Genomic DNA, 10647 nt, shown 5'->3' with positions numbered 1-10647 from the left:
AGAATCCCTCTTATTCCACATTCTTTCAGTTATAAGCTTTCACTTTTTTGCTTCATTTTACCTATTCATAGGACAAAAGATGGAATCTCTAAATAGTTTTTATTTGCATTTCCCTGATGACTAAGGACATTGACCATTACTTTAAGTTTCTCTCAGCCTATTTTGAGAATTTTGTTTAGTTTGACCAGCATAATATGGTGAAAATGTTGTCTTTTTTTTCAGTGTGTATTTATTAATTATTATCAAAAATCAAGTTTTTATAGGTGTGTGAATTAAATATGGCTCTGTGCCATATTTTTAATTGTACTACTTGTTTTATGGATATGTAGATTGTCTTGAGTTCTTCATATATTTTGGATATTAGCCCTCTATTGGATGTGCAATTGCTATAAATCTTTCCCATATTTTATGCTGATGTTTTACTCAAAGAATGGTACCCACCCTTTTTCACAATGAAGCATTTCAATTTCATGAGTTTCTATTTATTGTTTTCTTAGTGCCTGTGTTAACCTTGTTCTCTTCATAAAGACCTTTTTTGTGCCAATGCTTTCAAGAATATTCCCTATTCTTGTTCCTATCAATTTCAGTGTATCTTATTTTACATTGAGGCCTTTGATAATTGGAGTTGAGTTTTTTACAGGATGATAAGTATGGATCTCTTTGGATTCTTCTACATACTGTCATTTAGTTTGGCAACTATATGTTGAAGATCCTGTCTTTTGTTTTTTTCAGTGTGAGTTTATGGCTTATTATCAAAAATCAAGTATCTATAGGTATGTGGATTTAAGTCTGGATCTTTAATTCTACTCCATTGATATAATGTATCTGTTGTGGTATCAATTTCTTGCTGTTTCTTATTACTATGGTTATGTAATACAACTTCCAATTGTAGATGGTGATCTCATAAGCAGGTCTCTTATCATTCAGTATTGGTTTAGCTATACAATTTTTTTGGTATTCTATATGATGATTATGATTGTCCTATTAAGATCTGGGCAAAATTGTGTTAGAATTTTGATGGGAATAGCAGTGAATCTGTATATTTCTTTTGGTGGAATGGCCAATTTTTTTGATATTTTAATTAGCTAAAAGTTTTATCATGCAAAGTGCTCACTTGTTTGAGTTACTCCAAGATATTTTATATCATTTGATGCTATTATGAAAGATGTTGTTTCCCTAATTTCTTTTGCAGGCCATTTCTCATTTTTATACAGACAGGCTACTGATTTTTGTGAGTTTATTGTATATCCAGCTACTTTGCTGAAAATGTTTATTAGCTGTAGAAGTTTCCTGGTGAAACTTATAGGTTCATTGATATATACTATCACATCATTTGCAAATAAAGTTTTTGTGCCTTCTTCCTTTCCAATTTGCATCAATTTAATACCTTTCAGTTGTCTGATGTCTCAGTTTAGGACTTTAAGTACTATATTGAGTAAATGTGGAAAAAATGGACTACCTTGTCTTATTCCTAACTTTAGTGGAATTGTTTTGAGTTTTTCTCTATTTACATTCTTAGAAGCTGTGGACTTGCTGTAACTTGCTTTTATTATTACTGATGTATGTCTCTTATATCTCTAATCTCTCCAGGAAGTTTGTGGTGAAGAGCTGCTGGATTCTATCAATGGTCTTTTCTAACTCTAATAGATGATTAGTGGGTCTTGTCTTTCAATCTGTTCATTTGGTCCAGTACATTTATTGTTTTATGTATGTTGAACCATCCCCCAGAATCTCTGTAATGAAGCATTCTGAATAATGGTGAATAATTTTTTTGATAAATTCTTGGATTTGATTTACAAGTTTATTATTGAGAATTTTTGCATCTGTATTTATATGTGAAATTGGTTTATTGTTCTCTTTCATGGGTCTTCATGTGTTTTAGATATCAGGGTAATTATGGCCTTATAACAATGATTTGTGCAGTTTTCCTTCTCTTTATATTTTGTGAAATAACATTATGGATAGTCCTAGTCTTGTATTTTGATTCTAATTCTGCTTTCCCAGCAGTGGTTGCAGATAAGGAATGAATCACTTATACAGGTGACTTCTTGTGAACCTGCTCCCCATCTTAACTTGTAAAATAAAGGCTGGAGAGAGTGATTGGGCAGTAGAAGGGAAGGTGTGGCTAAAAAGTTTGTTGGAGAAGGAGGAGAGGTGAGGAGAGAGGTTGACAGAAGGGAGGAGAGAGTGGAAGGAGAATGGAGAAGAAGCATGTGGAATGGAGAAACCACAAGTTATAAGGGGTCTCATAGATAGGGAAAATGGTAGTGTAGTGTTTGATCTCCTCAATCTAGGCATGCAGCTTGTATTCATATTTATTGAGTTGTGTTTTCTTTGACCATGCTTATTTGTGTTGGAGGTTTACCACAATAATTTGACAAGTATTGGCATTAAATCTTTTCTGAAAGTCTGAAAGTCTGGTACTATTCTATGCTGAAACCAACTGGTCTTTGGCTTTTTTTTTTCAGTTGGGAGATTTGTAATGACTGCTTCTATATTACTAATACTTAAAGTCAGTTTATATTGCTTGTCTATCTTTTGGGTTTTCTTTTCATTATTTGTACTACAGTAATTATGTGTGCTGTTAAGTTATTAGTATGAGACCTCTCCATTATTTTCTTTTATGAATTTTTCTTTTATAGCTATATTAATTGGACACATAAGTTTGGGTATGTTTTATATTCATTTCCTTTCAATTCTAGAAAAAATATAATTTCTTTCTTTTTGTTTTTGTTTTTTTGCTTGTTTGTTTGTTTTTTGAGACAGGGTTTCTCTGTGTAGCCCTGGCTGTCCTGGTACTCACTCTGTAGACCACCCTGGCCTCAAACTCAGAAATCCAATTGCCTCTGCCTCCCAAGTGCTGGGATTAAAGGTGTATGCCACCACTGCCTGGCATAATTTCTTTCTTAATTTGCATCTTAACCCATTTTTTATTCAGTACTAATCTGGTCAGTTCCCATATATTTGTAAGCTTCTTGTTGTTTCTGTTGTTGATAATAGACAGCTTTAATCAGCAGTGGTCAGATAGAATGTAGGGTGGTGTTTTAACCATCTTCTATCTGTTGAGACTTGCTTTGGCTCTGAGTAAGTGGTCAGTTTTAGAGAGATTCTCATGATGTACTCAGAAGGTAAATTATTTTGTGTTTGGATGAAGTATTCTGTAAATAGCTGTTAGGTCCACTTGGTTTATGTTAGCTAGCTTTAGTATTTCTCTACTTAGTTTTTCTCTGGATTATCTGTCTGTTGATAAGAGTGGAATATTGAAGTTTTCCATTATCAGTGTTGAGAGGGTTAATATGTGATTTCAGTTGTGATAGTGCTTGTTTTATGAACTTTGTTTCCTGTCAGTTTGGTGCATAAAATGTAAAGAATTCCAAGGTCTTCCTGGTAGACTTTTCCTTTGATGAATATGTAACTTCCTTCCATATCTCATCTGATTACTTTTGGTGTAAAGTCAATTTTCCAGATAGTAAAATGGGTTCATCATCTTGTCCTGTAGGTTTTTTTGTTTGGAAATGATATGGATATTTAGACTCTGATTACAAGTACATTTTTTCAATGTGTATTTGACATCCTGTTATAGAAAAATTTTCAATGGATTTTTGCTAAACAAATGACTTAGTTTTAAATAAAGTAGAGTTAGGGTTACTAAGGGGAGAAGCCTTGGTTTCTACCCTCCAATTTGTCATCTAATCAAGGTACAGAAGATATTGGAGAAAACTAATATACTTATGGCATTTATACAGTAAGTTGATGTTGAATGATTAGTCATGATGAACAGAATAGAAAAATGTCCACCAGGAGAACTCATGATCCAATGCTTTTAGTTCTTTACAATCAGAGTTTGGGTATATTTTGGGCTTCTTATACCCTATAGCTTTCAGATATACTCATCTCTAAGCTCCCTACAGCTTTCACCTCCTTTTGCGTCATACCTTGATTTGACAAGCCATCTTCCTTTACATTGTCAACCCAAACTCATGTTGTTTGCTTATTATTTATTGAGTGATCCATTAAAATATTTCTGTCATAGTAAAAGGCAATGTGCCATATAATAAAGCTCTTCAGTGTTTGTGTTTAGAAATTCAGAAATTCAGATATAATAATTCAAGTACATGTCAAAGACAATAATCAAATGAATGAGAAGTTAAGACAGGAAATCAAATTTAATCTGCACAATCAGCTATAAGGACAATAGATGGTGTCACAAAAAAGAACAGAGTTATGATCACCATAGATTTATTAAAAACCTACATGCCAAATCATCTAGGAGCTTCTGGAATTACATCCAAACTCATTATCTATCTGCCCATTACTCTGAGTTTCGACTGATGTTTTGATTAATTTTTTTCTGAATTCCTGACTGATGTGGCAGGAAATTTTTAAGGGATGTGCCTCTAAGGCACAAAGTTTTAGACCAAAGAGTAGATATGAGTCAAGATCTCTAAAAAGAATGCATTGTGAGACAACATGGATGCAGGCATAAATAGCCAACACCATTGTCTTGAACATAAGAAATTTAAATGAATGGCATAAGAGTTACATCTAGGTTTTATCAAAGCTATAAAATAATCAGCAAAAAATAAATGAATGAAAATGTTGAAAATGGCTCAAAAATTGCTACTCATGATGCAACACAGGGAAAAGAAAATGCAATTTAAAAAACGAGTAGCATATGAAAACAATGAAATGAAATGAGATTGCAAAAAAGAAAAGGAAACAGAAAGTTGACCTGGAGGGAGAAAATTCTTAGTAGAGCGTTCACATTCTGTTAGAATAAAATTTGTTAGTAATCATCTCAACTAACTGTACTGACCAGATTTTCTTCTATTCCTTTCTAAGTCTTATAACATTAACTTTCAGAGGTCAGTGTTTAGTAATTCCCTCTCTGAGGAATAAAATTTTCAATTCCAACACGATTTGTTTTGTGTTCATCTATTCTGTTTCAATGAATGATTTTCTAGCCTGTATTTTACCAATAAATGGGACCTATTTCTAGCTTATATATGCCTAATACAGGCAGGAACTTTTATGTCCATTCTTCCTGTACCACTTAGAATAATATTGTTAGAACAAGTTATTACAGCTCTCCTATATTCCCAAATATTCACTACATTGAATGACATAGAAAATACAAAAGTAACATTATAAGGTTTGGAGATGAAATCTTTAATAAAGAAATGAAATCTTTGAAATAGTTGTCACTGCTTTATGGTGAGCCTGTTTCAGAGCTATGCAGCCCAACTGCACAAATGGAAACAATTCACAGATTGGCTCTTCTGGTCCACGTAATGAATTTCTACTTTTCTGTTCCACAGTTTTATGGTTGATAGAGTGAGACTTGAGATATTTTCTTTTCCTTCCTAACAATGAGAAATGTTTTCTTATTGACTAAAATGACATGTTACTTTGATTCTCGAAATAGGGTGAAATTCAAGGTTTAGAAAACCTTAAAAAAAAAAAAGAAAGAAAAAAAGAAAAAAAAAGAAAAGAAAAGAAAGAAAAAAAAACTTAAGTCAATAAAAAAAAATGTGAAGATGTTGAAAAAATACAATCGCAAAGAGATGTTACCAGATATCTACAGACCTAGAAGCAGACAGATAACAACAGCAACAACAACAACAAAAAATCATACTCATTCATAGATAATGTTAGAAAGAGCTGTTGGCATCCAGGATCATGAAATAGTAAGGCCAAAGAAGGCCAATCCTATCCATCTGCCTATAAATACTTCTCTTTGATTTCAAGAGTTAGGTACTTGACTTGGAAAGAATCATCATCACCTGTACAAGACTTGGAGAAAGTTGCATTTACCACTATTTAATTATTCCTGGATCTTCACCTTACGAAGTCCCACCCTTCCCTGTGGGACTATGGGCAGCTAGCAAGTGATAGGAAGAGATGTCATTGACTTTACTTGAACAGTCACTGATTAGTTGTTTTGGTTCTAATAAATTACCTTCTAATGCCACTAATGCCAATGCAAACAACAACATTAAGCATATTGACTCCAAAAGCAATGTATCCAGGTATTTAAACTTGCAGTAATTCCTCACCAAGAGAACTACACTACAAAACACAGCAAAAGAATAATCACTAAATTCTTTAGGGAGAATATATAACAGAAAGTGGAGACACATACTCATACAAAAAAATGAATACCACTAAAAATAATGACCATGTGGGTAAATATTGAAAAGTTGTTTCAAATTACTAAAACCATTTTAAGCAACAGGAGAGATATAACAGGAGGTAAAGTGCATGCTGTACAACTATGATGGTCTGAGCTCAAATTCCTAGAAACTTTGTAAAGCTGAATATAATGATTTTTGTCTACAGTTCCATCACAGGAGAGCTGAACCAGATGAATCCTTAGGACTCACTTTCTAATCAGTCTAGCCTAAACTGAGCTCCAATTTCAGTAAGAGACTCTACACACACACACACACACACACACACACACACATACACACACACACACACACAGATATATATATATACATACATACATATATTCCAACATAAACAAAAATACTAGAATAATTAAGTACAAACATATACACACAGACATAAACACACTTACCACATAGTCACATATGTATGCACACATAGCAACCAAGAATTATTGCATGTAATAAGAGTTTTGAATGGAATTATTTAATATTCTGTAGTTTGTTTTCAATAAAATAAAATTTTCAACTTTCCTTTATATAGAAATCTTAAAAATGGCAAAATTAAAATAAAATTGTGGTCACTTATTGAAAAATAAAAAGATATGCAGGTGTACATATTTACTCACACATGCACACATACTATTCAGAAATAAAAATATAAATAATAAGTTGTGGAACAGTAGCCAGAAAAATTAACAACAACATAATAAAATATTGACAGTGTTATATAGTTTTGTACCAGTGTTCCAGAGAGCCAATGAAACCACTGAGAGATGGAGGATGTGTTCAGAATCCCTTCATGGAGGAAGTGAGAAGTTATGCTTAGATCTCTCAAGCTGAAACCTAATTTTTAACAGAGTTCCCATGCATGATGGGTTGAAGATTCCAGGATCCTGAGACATCTACAACTTCAAAGAAGTTGTTGACTATATTTTTGAATTCCATGATACCAAGTGTGGTATTTCACAGAAACAGCCATAAAGTATACTTTAATTTGTATTTCTTGGCAAACTCTGTGTGTGTGTGTGTGTGTGTGTGTGTGTGTGTGTGTGTGTGTGTACTGGCTGGTTTTGTGTGTCAACTTGACACAGGCTGGAGTTATCATAGAGAAGATGGCTTCAGTTGGGGAGATGCCTCCATGAGGTCCAGCTGGGGGGCGTTTTCTAATTAGTGATCAAGGGGGTAGGGCCCCTTGTAGGTGGTACCATCCCTGGGCTGGAAGTTTTAGGTTCTATAAGAGAGCAGGCTGAGCAAGCCAGGGGAAGCAAGCCAGTAAGAAATATCTCTCCATTGCCTCTGCATCAGCTCCTGCTTCCTGACCTGCTTGAGTTCCAGTCCTGACTTCCTCTAGTGATCAACAACATGTGGAAGTAAGCTAAATAAACCCTTTACTCCTCAACTTGATTCTTGGTCATGATGTTTGTGCAGGAATAGAAACCCTAAGACAGTGTGTGTGTGTGTGTGTGTGTGTGTGTGTGTGTGTGTGTGTGTGCATGATGTTATACAATTATAACATCATATAAATAATGTTTCTATTTCACATTTTGATCTCAGTCATTGTAGCTTGAATTGAGAGAAGTAAAGAGTAGTCATGGTATGGAAAGAATACTACTCACTCTTAGAATTTCCTCTACCAAACAAATTAATCCATTACACTTAAATTCAGCCCCACTATACTTCACAGGACACGGTGCATTCAGGTTCCTTGTAAAGTCATTGTAGAAATGGTCCTTAACCCATTTCTTAACAGAGCTGTTGTTCTCTTTTGACAACCTTTGAGCTGTGCATCTACCATTCATTTATTCTTTAACATTCTTGTTTACTTTTGAGTTCTTCTTGCAGTATTCAAAGGGTTTTTCTAGTCCCAAGTTCCAAAACTCATCCATTTTCTCAGAGAAAAACTATTCCAAAGGCCTAAAATCAACACAGTCAAGTTTGATATACCAATGCTCCCACTTCTGATGTTATTTTTCTCTATTTGTAACTGGTATCATTGCTATAAAAAAAATGATCCTAACAAAAGCAACTTAGGGGGGAATTGATTTGGTTTATTTAGGCTCTCCATTCTTGGGTACAGTTTATCAAGGTGGGGAATATTTGGTAGAAGGAGCGTCACTGTGCTTGCTCTCATTGTATCTACAATCAGGAATCATGTAATGATGAATGCTTATCTTCAGCATGCTTTCTACCTCTTTTTAAGACTGGGAAACAAGCCTATAAAGTGGTACTGCTCACAGTGAGTGGGTCTTCCCATCTTGATTAACCTAATCATGATAATTCCATATAATCATGGCAAAAGAATAACCTAATATAAATAATCACTCAGTATCAGGAAACATCTAGGACGGTCTAAAGGCATGCTGGTGACTTTTGTGGAGACAGCAGCATGATTTTGCACACTGCAATGATGTATATTTCAAAACTGCAAGGCTTTCAAAAATCTCACCTTAGGATGACTCTTATTGCTGATATGCCTTTCCTGTCACTATTAAATTAATACAATTATTCATGGGTATTAGCCCACCCTAATGGGCAGATTCTCTGCCCATTAATGAAGATGTACTGTCTTGTAGTGATGCTATATAGACAAATAGATGATATCTTAATTTCTAAAGATGGTTCTATAAGAATTCCTAAATTTATAGTAGTAATTGTTGAGCCATTTATAACTGCTACAATTAAGGCTCTATGTGATATAAAAACTACAATTATAACTCTACCAGTGTCCATGTGTCATGAGCTAATTGCACTAGATGGAAAGAAGGCATGCAGATTTACGATTTAGGAGTACATTTCTTTTGGCCATAAAACAATTAACTAAAGGTTGTAAAAGGAACAAAAGATTTATTGTAGCTGCAAGGACAGAAGATAAAATATTGACTGCATTTATCTATATAAAACTTCATTGTTGACTTAGACATAAGAATTATAGTTCAAGAACAATGAACTCATGGAGCATGGACAGATAATGAATATCTAGTTAGATAACTGCTCTTAGTGAAAACACTTGTAAACATCTCTGTTGTAACTTGTTGTTCAATTTATGATCAAAATTTATGTTTGATGTTGTGGACTTTTGGAATACCATGTGGTCTATTATCCTGAAAAAATGTACAAACAAACAAACAAAAAAGCAAACTCAGAACACTAAAGAGGCAGAAGGGGAGAAAAGAATGAAGGATGCAGGAGGAAAATAGGAGAGAAGCGTCTCAGAGATGAGAAGCTGAGAAGATGAGAAAGGACAAAGAAGATGATAGCAGAATTAAGGATGTAGAAAAAGAGAAAAGATGTAAAGTAGAAGCAAAATAGAAGCTGAAGAAATAGCAGAACATAGCAGAATATAAATGAGCATAAGAGAGATATGAAGGGAGACAAAGAAAGCTACAGAAAGAGAATAAATAGCAGGCAGGTTTTTCTTAAAATGAGACAGTACTTTAAAATTCATTTAGCAATTAAAGGGTAGAAACTTTTTCTTTCTCTAGCAGTAATGTTTGGAGCTTATTTTTCATACAAAATAAGTGAGTTCTTTCTGCTCTGGTGCTTGGGCTTTTGCCCCAGCCACATATGCATATGTAAATTCGCATGTATGTACATGTATGTGTATGCATACATATATATACACATATATATGTATATTTGTGTATGCAAGTTAGTAAGACACGTGGCTGGGCGCAGGAGAAATATATGAGGGTGTATAAGTATGTGTGTATGAAGGAATATATGAATGTATCATGTTTTTGCATATTTGCTTATTTAAGCATATTTTCTTTTGTGACTATGACTCTCATGGTTCAATAAAAACTAATTGCTCCAAACCACCCTTCTGCCTCTGAACAGAGAAAGAGAAGTCCTAACAATTAATCCTTTATTTAATTCAATACTATTAAGCAACAGATGTTAATTCATCCAGAGGCCTGGAGCTTCTGGCTTCTGTGTAACTTAGAGTCATGACAGGTAAATGATGTTATGGAGAGCAACCTTAATCTCTCTCAATATTTAGTCTTGACCCCTCCACCAATGCTCCACCTAATCAGCTATGTCAGAGAGGATCCAGCCCAGTGCTAATCTCCCATCAACTCAAAAGTATGCTCAGAGACTCATTTCTTTTGTAATTGAGATGACAATTGTGGGGAGCCGTGAATCTTGAGAGGCATTCGCCATGGCAAGATGGCGCCTACTTCCGCTGTTAACTCCTAGTGGACAAGTGTTTGCGCATGTGCATAGAGTACTGTTGGCGCATGTGCGTAGAGTGAAAAGACGCCATGTCACAGCCCATCCCGGGGCGTTACATAGGGTAATGAGCAAACAGCCAATCATGAGCAATCACGCTGTGGGCAGATACCCTGCACTGTGGTGTATATAAGCAGTGCGGATTTTGGGTTCGATCTTTTTTTTACTATGGATGAAGACAAATAAACAGTTGCTGCAGAAGGAACCTAGTGTCCACGTGTCTTCTTCCCGGCGAGAGGACCAC

This window comes from Mastomys coucha, unplaced genomic scaffold, assembly GCF_008632895.1.
Source record: "Mastomys coucha isolate ucsf_1 unplaced genomic scaffold, UCSF_Mcou_1 pScaffold20, whole genome shotgun sequence".
Taxonomy (NCBI): domain Eukaryota; kingdom Metazoa; phylum Chordata; class Mammalia; order Rodentia; family Muridae; genus Mastomys; species Mastomys coucha.
The sequence above is the reverse complement of the archived record's forward strand: the minus strand, read 5'-3'. Positions refer to the sequence as shown.